The sequence below is a fragment of the Mus caroli genome, chromosome 14, assembly GCF_900094665.2.
Source record: "Mus caroli chromosome 14, CAROLI_EIJ_v1.1, whole genome shotgun sequence".
NCBI lineage: Eukaryota > Metazoa > Chordata > Mammalia > Rodentia > Muridae > Mus > Mus caroli.
This window is the reverse complement of record NC_034583.1, coordinates 31,632,484-31,645,813: the sequence shown is the minus strand read 5'-3', so window position 1 is coordinate 31,645,813 and position 13,330 is coordinate 31,632,484.

The window sequence follows — 13,330 nt, the reverse complement described above, 5'->3', positions numbered from 1 at the left end:
TTGGGCTAAATGATGATCAAATGAAAGTCAGATATGATTATTTTAAATAAGATCTGTGATTTTGTAAATATGCCCTAAAAGATTTCCTTTGGCTCTTTGATAGGTCCAGGGTCAGGACTTCATTGGATCCTACATTTTAAGGTCTAAGTAGCTTAGATTTTATAGCTTAAAACATTTGTCACTTGATTGGAGGGTTTTTCCAGCCTCTGGGACTAGGAAAAATAAATTGTGTTATTTATTTTTTTAACTGAAAAATAATAATCTTTATAAAGGAAAATGTAATATTTTGTTATAGCTCTAGTTACATAATGATAAATTCAGAATATTTAGGATTTTAATTACTTCAAATGGTTATCATTTTTTTAGTTCACATTTCATGAGAAGACATAAATAAATCTAAGCTTACCCCAGATAGAAAACCAATTACAATCCAAATTGTTATCACCACCAAAGTCCTACTGGCAAATCAATGAGTTTCTTGTGGCTACTCATAAGTCATGGATAATTCAAGATCAACTACATAATCAAAAAGGCCACCTTAGTTCAGATGACAAGTCAAAAATACAGATGATCTATATTAATAGATCAGAAAGTCTCCTCCCCACCCACTGTTTGCTGTTTTCATAACCTTGATGAGATTGTTACAATACTTGTCAGATTCAGGGACTTACTAAGACATGTACGTTATTCATTTTCTGAGTGTCAAAAGCCTTTCTTTTCTCTCTTGGGAGGGAAATTTGATGGAGAGGAAATTGTTATACAACATTATGATAGGAAAAATCCAGAATCTTTTAATTATTTTGAATTATGTACCCAAGATTATATAATCACATTTCTTTTCTTTCTTTCTAATTTTTTTTCTGTGTTTGTGCATATGTGTGTATTTATGAGTATGCATATGAGTGTGTGTGTGTGTGTGTGTGTGTCTGTGTGTGTGAATGCTTGCACTGGGACTTGGATTGGTGTATACTTGCCAGGTCAAAGCATGTGATGACCAGAAATCAACATTCAAATGTCTTATTCAACTAGTTATTCACCCTATTCTTTGAGATATGGTCTGCCACTGAACCTGGAACTTGGAATTTTCTGTTTTACTAGATTGCCTGGCCAGTTGAGTCATGCTGTCCCTGTCCCTGGCACTGTTGTTATATTTATGGATGGTCATGCCAAGGTTTTCTGTACGTGATAGGAATTTATACTCAGGCTTCATGCATGCATAACAATTTCTTTATGCATTGAGCTATCACATAATTACCCTACTCTATCATAGAACATCAGCATTTACTCTTCCTCTCTGGCTAAGACTTTGCATCTTTTTAATAATAAGCCACTTAGCTTCATTTTCTTTTGAGAGTCAATAAATGCTATTTTATAAAATGAAAGAGTTCAGAGTTTATTTTACAGTGAAGTATAATCATATTCCCTATACCTACACCAGAATTTCTTGCCTTCTCCATCTTAGTTCTCTTGATACTGACCAATATCATACTGGCTTGGTTTCTACTCTTTTTTTTCTTTGTATTTATTCTTCTCTTCTATATTGCATCCCAACAGCAGTTTCCTCCTACCCTCCCCCAGTCTTTTTCCCCTAGATTCACCTCTCTCCTGCCCCTAGTCCACATCCCCTCAGAAAGGAGCAGGCCATCCAGGGATATCAACCAAATTCAGCATAGCAAGCTACAGTATCACTAGGAACATATTTTTAAGGCTAGATAAGGTAAACCAGTAAGAAGAGCAGAGTTCCAAAGGCAGGCAGAAGAGTCAGAGATAGCCCCAACTTCCACTGATGGAGTACCAAAAGAACATCAAACTAAACAATCAGATCCTAGAGTCAGACCAATATAGGTTCCCCTATCTCTGTGGGCAATGCCCTTGTGGTGTCCTAGATCCCTCTGCCACTCCAATTCCTCCTCCCTGTCCTCTGCAGGACACGTTGAAATCTGTCTAATGTTTGGCTGTGGGACACTGCATCTGCTGTTATCTGTTGCTGGATAAAGTCTCTCTGGTCTTTCTGATCATGATTTGTAGAATCTGGACCAGGAAGTGGTGATGAGGAGGGGAGAGGAAGAATGGTTGGGGTTAATAATGGTTGGGCATGGCTGGGGTCTAGGGGCTGTGCATATGGGCTTACCTGGTTGTCAGAGAACTGGCCTGGTCTCTGGTGGGGTAGGAGGCATCTATTGTAAGGGTGAGCCAGGATGCTGTGATGAAGAGAAGAGGGACAGTTGAGTTTTTCTGGTTAGGCAAGGGTGGGATAGCAGGGGTCATCTTACCTTGCTTTAGGGTACTGGTCTAGCCTCTGGAAACATAGGAGGCTTCTACCAGAGTTGTGGGCTGGGATGTGGTGATGAGTAGAGGGGCAGTTGGGGTTACGCTAGGAGGGTATGGACATGGTGAGGGGGGAAAGAAGGCAGTGGTGATGGTGGTAGTAGTGGTAGTCCTAGTGGTGGTGGTGCTGCTGCTGGTGGTGATAGTGGTGGTGGTGGTGGTAGTGATAGTGGTGGGAGTGACAGTGGTGGCTAATCTGGTTTTCAGGGAGTTGGCCTAGCCTTGGAAGGAAAAGAAGCTTACCACCGTGTGAGCCCAGATATGATGATCAGGAGATGAGAGGCCATTGAAGTATTGAGGTTATGTTGGGCAGGCACAGGCATGGTAGAGGGCAGGGATTATCTAGTTGTCAGAGATCTAGCTTGACATCTGTTGGGGCCAAGCCTTCAGCTCGCTTTTAAGGCTCGCTCTATCCTGGCTTCTGATGGGATAAAAGCCACTTTTAGAGATATATGGTGATAAGAAGAGAAGAGGAAATAAGAGTTATGCTGAGCAACTGCCAGGGTTGGTGGGGGAGTGTAGCCTTAACTGAGGTTCAGTCTGCTGGTCTGGTGTCTGGTGGGGTACAAGGTTTCCACCAAAGGTGTGGGCATAGATGTAGTGACAACGAAAGGAGCTATAGTCTTGATTTTTAAATCAATCAAAACAAAGATGCTGAATCACATTGAGAAATATTATTCATAAGTGTTCAGAAGATTGGTTACATGTTGTTGTAGAGGGAGGAGGATGGACACATGTTATAGTGGTAGAGTTCTTGTAAGGTTTAGATTTGATACCTGGCACAGAAAAAAATAAAGAGTAATTTACCTGAAAAGGAAATAAATACGGTTTTTAATGGTTGACATTTTCCTAAATATATGTCATATCATAGAAACTGTTAAAACAGCACTCTCCTGGTCAGTCTGGATGGTTACAGTTGGGTAAAAAGCTTTCATACAGTTTGAAATTTCATACACTTTGAAGAGATGTAGATTTTCTTCCTAAACCTGGTGCTTCAAAATATATGAAACATTTACTAAGGTTGAGGGTCTCATAAACCAAACAAATTTGAACCAAAGAAAGGTGCTGAGGAGACATCTTTGTACAGCAAGTCTACATGGACCTGACCACGCTGTTTGAGGCAAAGGTTGACAGTAGGTTATGGTGGAAGGATCAAATTTCCTTTCCCTGTGTGAACACCTGTAATCTTAGCAGGAATATAAATTATTATGACGCAGCTCACACACATTTTCTGTTCCAGGACTAAATGAAATCAAAGCAAATAGATAAATGATATATTTTTCCATTTATTTATTTATTTATTTATTTATTTATTTATTTGTTTGTTTGTTTGTTTGTTTGTTTGTTTGTTTATTCACTTTACATAAAGATTGCAGCCCCTCTTCTCCTCTATGTACCTGCCTCATACCACCTGTTCCTTGTCTCTGAGAAGAGGGAAGTTTTCCCCTCCTTGGATCCCAAACTTTTTGGCATCACAAGTCACTGCAGGACAAGATACATAGTTTCCCACTGAAGCCAGACAAGAAAGCCCAGTAAGAGGAGTAGGATGCAGAGTCAGGCAACAGAGTCAAGGTAAGTCCCCTCCAGGTTTGGGGGGACCCGCATGAATACCGAGTTGCACAGCTACTACATATGTACAGAGGGGCCTAGGTCCAACCCAATTATTCTCTTTGTTGGGTGGTTCAGTCTCTGGCAGTCCCCAAAGATGCAGGTGATTCTGGGTCTTCTTGTGGAGTTTCTACCCACTCTGGATTCCTCAATCCTTCTCCAACACTTCCACAAGACTTTCCAAGCTCAGTCTAACATTTGGCTGTGGGTATCTGCATCTGTTTCAGTCAGCTGCTGAGTGGAGCCTCTCAGAGAACAGTTATGCTAGGCTCCTGTCTGAGAATCAAGGCTCTTAAACGCAAACATAGCCTGAGGATCCAAGGTAGTAGAAAGAGGAGAGTAGGTCTGCAATGTGTCCATATTGACGCCCTTAGGACATCTGGACACATTCTCCCTAACATTGGCAGGGGTTACTTTACTTATGTCTGTCTCACACAGGGTACCTGTGTATCCAGGCCAACAGTGACAAATATAGTTGTCAACTGTGCCTTCACATGTTACATAATTTTGACAAGGTTCTGACCAACTTCATCATACTGTGGAATACATGCATGTCTCAAACAGAAGCAATTCTGAGAAAGAGAAGTGTGAAACACCACTAGCTTCATCATTTCTGGATTTCCAAGCATCTGAACTGGCAGAAGTGGTTTAAGGACTGGAGACTCTTGCCAACTCACTTGGCCTTTGTCAGCCTGAAGAAAGTAATCATCTAAGGTTAGAGGACCATCTGCAGCATTGCCTTATTTCTTCAGCAATGACTTATACAGAGATCATGAATTACAGCTCCAGGTGAAACAGAGTGCGAGACAAAATATACCAAGAAAATAAAATGTTCTTCATATACAAGCTAGAGGAATCCTCCTAGGCAGCTGTCATCCTTAGGGCCACATATGAAGTGGGCTTTGCAGACATAAATGTACACAGAATTCCTAAAGGCTTGACTTCCTAAGGAAAAACTAGAGTCTAGGTATTTCTCCCCAAGCCTTTGTATACCGTGTTCTGTGTTCTGTGTGCTGAGAGGAACACAATGCAGAGAGAGAGAGAGAGAGAGAGAGAGAGAGAGAGAGAGAGAGAGAGAGAGAGAGAGAGAGAGAGAGAAAGAGAGAGAGAGAATGCTTCTTTGAAAAATTAGTTAAAAATTGCAGCAATGAAAAATGGAAGAGTAGAAACTGTTTCTCTAGAATTCAGAGGGACAATTTTGCATCCTTAATACATAAAATTAAAAAGTGAGCTGAACTTTCATAGAGGAATAGCAGTGTGTACATGTGCCTCTGTGTGTGCACCACGTGCCTGTGCTTTTCTGTGTTATAGGTGTAATGTGCTGCAGTGAAAGAAGAGAGTAAAAGACTCTGAAATTGAGAAGGACTGCTCTTCAGATTCAATAGACTGAACACAGAGAACAGCAATCTGTGCTTTGTTGAGAAGTACGGAGTGTGTGTGTGTGTGTGTGTGTGTGTGTGTGTGTGTGTGTGTCTGTGTCTGTGTGTCTGTGTGTGTGTGTCTGTGTGTGTATGAAAGTATGGAAATGTGTACAGGTATAATGCATTCCACATTGCAAAACAATATAAAATAAGGTCCAGCACTACAGAGAGGATCTAAAGGTCACTGTGACAGCTCCTGTCACTTTTAGCAAGTGTATCTGCCAAACAGGTTCTTTCTGTCTCTCCTGTGTCTTGGAGCCAATTGCTTTTAAACTATGAATAGTGGGCTATTGACCTTCCATTGAAGTGGTTTGATCTGGGGATGTAAGCCATCTCTCCCTTGGTGAGCTATATTATCACTGTAGAATGTCTCAAGAAATGGCAAAAATCACAAAAGTACTTGGAATATGTTTCATAAGGTAAAGCTTCCTATTCTGCAGCAGAGAAATTACTTTTAAGGACAATTTTTTTTTAAAGAAAATGAATGCTGAAGTGGCTAAAACAGCTTCCATTTACACTGTGATTCAGTCCATAATGTCTGTCAGGCTCATCTCCATAGCTCCATGTGCCTATCAGAGTTCTCCACACTTATCTTCCATGACACATAGACTGAAAGACCTTCTCAGGATGTAATTCCAGCTGATAAAATTCTTTTCAGGGATTTTTCTTCCAGAACTTCTAGGGAATAAACTTTCTCCCTTCTTACAGCATCACAGTACTTCTAATTTTAAATATTCCATCTCACCTCTGTTCCATAAAGAAATCTTCTTATTCAATAGAAACAAAAGATTAACACAGAGAAAGAAATGGAGCCTTTCCCTTGTTGTGCTTTATGGGATCCCATCCTGGATGTTAAATTAGGATAACTATTTCAGCTATTCTCCTAATTACATGGGCTGACATCCCGTTTGATTTTACCCTAATTTCATTTGTGGTTCATTCACTTACAACTGAATTTCTTGACAAACAGATGAACAAAAATGTATTCCACAAGTCTCTGCATTGTGAAAACATTCTGGGTTAATATGGAAAGTAATATAGGATCCCTGCTAGGTTATCAGAAAGAACCTTAAGCTAGATATCTATAAAGTAAAGCTGAGAGTACTGAGTGCCAGTTGCAGAAAGGCCAAATTAGAATTCCTTACTCTTTTCTTCCCCGCGGCTAACACAAGAGCATGAAGTAAGCCAAATACACCAGAGAAAAATACAACCAGAGTCTAACTCAACCCGTTATCTCAGCTCCCATCCATGCTGTGTCTGCTGCTTCTGTCTCTAAGGAGAAAAGGTCACACTGAAGTTTGTTAGGATTCAAAAGTCTGCATAATTGTAGAGATGTCAACTCAAAGGATCATAGTGCTTTTACTGGTAGTTTGAGAAGCAGGTAAGAGTTTCTTTTTAAATACAACTAAGGCTTCTTTTTAAATATTACATGTTTCCAGGGGAGAGTTAGCCTTTTTGGCTGAAAAGAGGTTTTTCTACCTTTCATTTTGAACTTCCCTTCCTAATCTAAAGTCATACTATTGCTTATCCCTGAATCCACAGTTGCAGAAAGGGAAATGGGAAACATTAGTGTGACAAACAGCATTATCTCATAGCTTAGGCACTTCTAGAATGGTCAGTTTTCATTTGCTTAATAAATATTTAAACCAAGATAAACTTAACTAACTCTTGCTGGCCCCCTGACCATGCTTTCTCTATCTTTATCTACCATAAAGATTATTTTTATACGACTGTGAAACTTCAGATAGTGAGGGAAGGGTGTAATCTAGTAAAAGTAGTCAGTTGTTTTAGCATTCCGTTAGAACTTGATCAAGTACACACAATTTTATATATGGTTCTAAACTATCATACTATAGCCAAATGGCAATGGCAGTCTGTGACTGCTCTGATATCCATCGTCATGGGTGCATTAACTTCTGAGATGTACATGAGGAGGGAGAGCACACAATACTTCCTTGTGACAGTGCTTAGCATCACTTGGCTCCCTCAAGTTAGAGATTAAGATGAGGATGGCAGAAAATGCAGGAGAGGTTGGACATGAGGAAGAAATAGGAGCAATTCTTATGATAGAATAATTGTGTTATAACATGATACGTGTTGAAATTGTACTAGCTATAGCTAAATACATTAACACATAAATATGTACAAAGAAAATTGGAGAAGTCTAAAGGAGATTAAGTGTATTATACAAGAGCATGAACAACAGTTCAATAAAATGTTGCCGTTAGGGAAACTGGGTAACATACACATGACATTTCTCTATTAATTTTTATGAGAAGTTATGACTTATGATTTTTTCAAAATAAAAAATATTCTTTTTTTCAAGATATATGATAAAATGTATTTTTAATAAATGAGGGAAAATAAAATAATGAAATAAATATTTTTGTGCTTATTACATTTTTAGTTATTTTTATTAGATATTATCTTTATTTACATTTCAAATGTTATCCCCTTTCCTATTTTCCCCTCCAAAAAACCCCTATTCCTCTCCTCCTTCCCCTGCTCACCAACCCACTCACTCCTGCTTCCTGGCCCTGGCTGTCCCCTATACTGGGACATAGAACCCTCACAGGACCAAGGGCCTCTCCTCCCATTGATGGGAGGAGACTAGGCCATCCTCTGCTACATATGCAGCTAGAGCCATGAGTCCCACCATATAGTTTATTCCTCTTTGCATGCTGTGGATATAAGTTCAAGTGGTAGAGTATCTAGTATTTAGTATTCAGAAAGTACTGAGTTCAGTTCTCAACACTGAATCAACCTGGTTTGGTGGTAATTTCTAGTACTTCAGTAGGAGAGTCAGGAGTCAAGGTCATCTTCTTTTGTATCATTAGTTAGAGACCAGTCTGAGCTGCTATGTGAGAATCTGTCTCAAAAGAGAAAAAAAATATCATCCTGGTCTTATTCATTGCTAAAGCTAGTGGCAGTGGTCAGTTTTTCAAATGGCTCTTTATCAATAATGCTTTCTTTAGAGCTCTGTTGAACCATAGAGAAAGCAGTATCCTTAAATATTTCAGAGAGAATAAAAAAGATGGAGATAACTTTTATGTTCTTTTGCCTTTTCTATTTCATCTATTCCAAGCAGCCAAAATGTAGAATGGGAGGTTTTTTGTTTGTTTGTTTGATTGTTTTTTGTTTGTTTGTTTGTTTGTTTAAATCAGGAATTATAGACTACTATATTAAGAAGTGTTGTTTTATAACCCCTAATGCATCTTTTGTTTTGGAGTCTTTCTGTTTTTACTGATGCTGATACATGGATCAAAGCAGATACTGAACAAATGTTTTCTTTAAGCAGATATTCCATGAGATCTCACTTCTTGGGAACTGAGAGCAGGGTAGCAGCAAGTATGGGAAGATCCTTTTCTTCCCAAGCATCATTTATATATCCCAGAAGGATGTCTACAACAAGGCACTGTGATGTCTATCATTGACATTCACGAGTGTGTCAACATTAGCATCCATAATTCATCACTATTTGTAACAACTCTATTCAGGTCAGAGACTTGCTATGAGACCTCATTTCTATATTACATAACTGTGACAAGACTCAAATCCAGTACCACTTTATCTATCTGATTCTGTCTTCTGTTTGAAATTGCTTAATGAGCATTTCACTTAAACAAGGGTAAAAATAGAGTTATTTCCAACTATTCATGTTGCTAGTCTACATTAACTTTTTAAAACAAACATTCCTCTCAGAATGTGTTTGGAAACTTCTTTTATTATGCTATTAGTAGGGTTGTTTCTCTGATAATGATGTGGGATGTGTTTTCTTGATAAAAAGGGAGAGCTGAATTTTTTCTATATGCTGTTCAGTAGTAACAAGTTGGCTAGCCATGACTCTCCTAACTTCATATGTATTATGTTCTACTCTGATGGAAAATACCTTCACACTCACAAGGATTCAAGTGTCCTTCAGAGTTTGCTTTAACAAGGATGAATATATCATCAAAATGTTCCTACAAGATTTTATTGGCACATGACATTGAACTAGAGAAATATTTCCAAGGGGATGTACTTGTAATGGAAGCTTTTACTGATACTAAATTAGGCTGCCTTTTCTCCATAAATGCTTTTAAAAATATTCTAAAGCACCTGGCCTGACCGGTAGGAGATAGGATGATAGGAAATAAATTTAAAAATAAACCAAGAGAGGGTGCCTTCCTTTATCTAGACAGGGTTTATTAGTATATATACAAATTATAATTATATTACTATAAGAACACAAATATAGTTTTAAAGAGCTGCATGAAAGCATGTATTCATGATTTCCCCTTATTCCTGGTCCTTGAACTGTGGACTGCACAGTGTACTTGAAATATTAACAGAAGAGAAAAATTGCTAATGGACATTTCTTAACCAGCTTCACGCATTATGAGAATGTACATGATCGCTTTTAGTTCTGTCTGCTTGTCTCCATACCCAGTTCATACTTTACCTATCTTTGCTTATTTCCTTGTCCCCAGAGACTGACATTGATCTGACCTTGATCTTGCTGTGCTACATTCTTGTTATCTCTATTTTGTATTAATAAGCAGAAATCAAGAGAAAACAATGAAAAAGATCATATCCCAGGAGGAGAAAAACTTCAGGGTATTTATGCTTGTTTTCACATATGCACACACCACATACATACATACACACAGAGATATAAATACACAGAGATGCACACACATGCACATACACAGACATACACCATGCACATATACAGACATACACCACAAACACATATACAGACACCACACACACACACACACATACACACATATACACACATACACATGTACACACATGTACATACACATGATAATGACTTTGAAGTCTGGTTAGTCCCTGAACAACTCAGTATCATTGGTTTGTTTATTTCTGTATTATTTATTTTATTTTATTTTACTTTATTTTATTTTATTTATTCAGTTTACATGCTCATTGGCTCCCATCCTGTTCACTCCCTCACACAATCCTTCCTCCATCTCTCCCCTTCATCCCTCAGAATGTGGGCCCCCCTGAGGAACACCCTACCCTGTCACATCTTATCTGTGCTTCAGCAACAGCTTTTGCGTCCAACTGTCCTCAAAGTCACAGCCAAATGTACTTTTTTTTTCTGACAGGACAGGATAGTACACCTGGGATTACACCTGTAATATAAATTGAAAAGAAAGTGATGAATAGTGGATGTGTTATGAGGTTGCTAGGATCCAGTGAAGTAAGACATCATGTTCTGCTAGCTGACCAGAGAAAGCTCATGGACAGAATGCCTGTAAAAGAGGCAAAAGTTAGTTTGTGACCTTTATAATTGGAAATATTATTTCTTTTACCTTTCAAATTTGTGTAATTTTGGGGAAATAATTAATAGAATAGTACTTCTACTAAGAACAAAGAAGGGTTAAGGAATCCCTCTTTCTGATGGACACACAAAAGGTCAGGATATCAATGAAAGGCTAATCAGAATGCTCCCAATGAAATGTCATGGGGCCAGTCATGCTTACAGAGTGCAAGGACAGAGTCTTAACTTGCAAGCTCACCAAGTTGCAGCAACCACCAGAGCCATGCTGTCTGGAATGCAAAAGCAAACCTAACCTTTATTTTCCCCCACAATCTCTTGTCCCTGTTTCTCTTGAGACACTTCATCTAGTCCTCTTAAGAACAACTTAGCAAGCAGCTTGTGGGGGAATTGTGTTAAAGATTTAGATTTGTTTTTGAGACAAGATCTCTCCTATTGCTCAGGCTAACCTAGAAATTTGTGTGTGTTTGTGCATGTGCAAGTGCCTCTTAAACCTGAAGATCATCATTTTAGACTAACTTGATGACCAGTGAGCCTCACCGATTCACCAACATTTAGAGGATCATAGGCAAGTAGTCACACCATTATCAATGAATTTATTTAGATTTTTGAGATGCAAATCTTACCACATAGAATTGGCTAACAGGGAATACACTATGTAGACTAGGCTGATCTTGAATTAATACAGATACACATAGCATTATATCCTGAGTACTTGGGTTAAAGGAGCAAGCCCCTACTCACATCTGACAATCTTTTTAGATGGATGTTAAGAATCTGAATTCACTTCTTCATACTTATGAAACAAGTGCTCTTGATTTCAGCTCCTCATACTTTATATAACAAGTTCCTTTACCATAGAGCCATCTTCCCATACTAACCAAGACATTCTGTTCCTAATGAAACGTGACCAGTAGAAGAGGTAGCTTAGGAAGAAATAATAATTGCATCACAGCAGTGTGTACAAGAACCCCTAGGTTGTCTTCTTGCATTAATTTCTTAACTTTCTTTTATTTTTTTTTGAGATGATACCATAATTGCACCCCTTCAACCTTCACTTTGGCTCCCTATAAAGTCTTCCAGAGATTTTCCTTGAATTCATTCAAATTCATTTATCATTAACTGGTGTGTGTGTGTGTGTGTGTGTGTGTGTGTGTCTCCACACATAAGCACATGTTTATATGTATGTATGTATGCATGTATGTATGAACAACCCTTTGTTGAATGGACTATAAGTCCAACTAAAGAGCTATTGGATACTGCCATGGTATTTAAGACACTAATGCAACATTAGTTTTAGGATGCTATGCTGGTCATTATAGACGTCATAGCTGAGTACAAAATAAGGACTCATTCAGTAACAGAAAAAAATTAATTTCTATGAATACACTTTCACACACACACACATACACACACACACACACACACATACACACACACAAATAGACATCCACACATACACATAACTATAACCTACTTAGTCTATGTTACTCATATGTATGTTTTTGAGGGATGAAAACCCATTTGGTTACCCATCTGGTATTGGGCAACACAGTGAGGTCTTATGTTTTTCCCCATTCACTTTAGCATGTCTACTGGTGCCATCTTTGTTCAGCTCATATGATGCAGGCATGTTGCTGAGTCCTCATGTGTGTAGTTTGATATCACTAGGAGACACAATCTCATAGCAAACTCTGTTTCTCTGACTCATAAAGATTTCTTCAATGATCACAAAACCATACGTGCAAGAGTTGTGTTATAAATGTATCAACTGGGACTGGGCTCCATTCTGATTGGTTATGGTTTTCTGTGATGGTCTCCATCTGCAAATACAACCCCTCTTTGAAGAGGGGTTAGGATAACTCTTACCTGTGTGTATAAGGAAAAATATGTAGAGTCTAATTAGGTTTATACTGGTGTAAAAATTTGATGGTTATAGGTTCACCTCCAAGATCTATGACTTCACTGTCCCTGAGTGCAATTTGGTTGGATTGGTTTCCAATATTTGACATGATTTCTTTTTTGCTGTGCATATCTAATGTCCAATCACAGAGCTATTAGATACTACTAAGGCATAGGAGATACCACTGTTGTCTAAGGATTAGGATGCCATGCTTGGTCAATCATCAGCATCATAACTGGACAGACAATGGGGGACTCATTCAGTAGCTGAATGATTTTCAGTTCTAACTCAAGAGGAGATGACAAATAGACATCCCAAATAACTATTCAGAGGATAGCCTTGTTCACAAGAACATTATACCTCTGCTTCCGGCCAGCTCTCACATATTTTTTTTTTATTTTATTGTCCTGTTAATTCATTCTTCTTTCCAACTTTTCTTCCCCTGTATTTTTATCTGGTGTAATGGAGAAAAATTACAGTCATTCTTCACTGTGTACCATGCATGGTCCTCAAAAGCTAAATCATTTTCAATAAGATATTAAAAGATGTGAAATATCTAATTTTCTCAATAAAATTCAAAATATTTAACCATCTCTATTTGATCATGAGTTGCTCAAGGCCTAAATTATTGAGATACCTGAAACAAACAAACAATAAAAGCCCCCCGTCACTCTATGCTCAAAAGACTTCAGGAATCAGAGTTGTAGGGGAATAAATATACAAAAATCAGTATAGTTCTTATTCTTTATGTACTATGCTGTAAACATATTGTGATCAGATAAA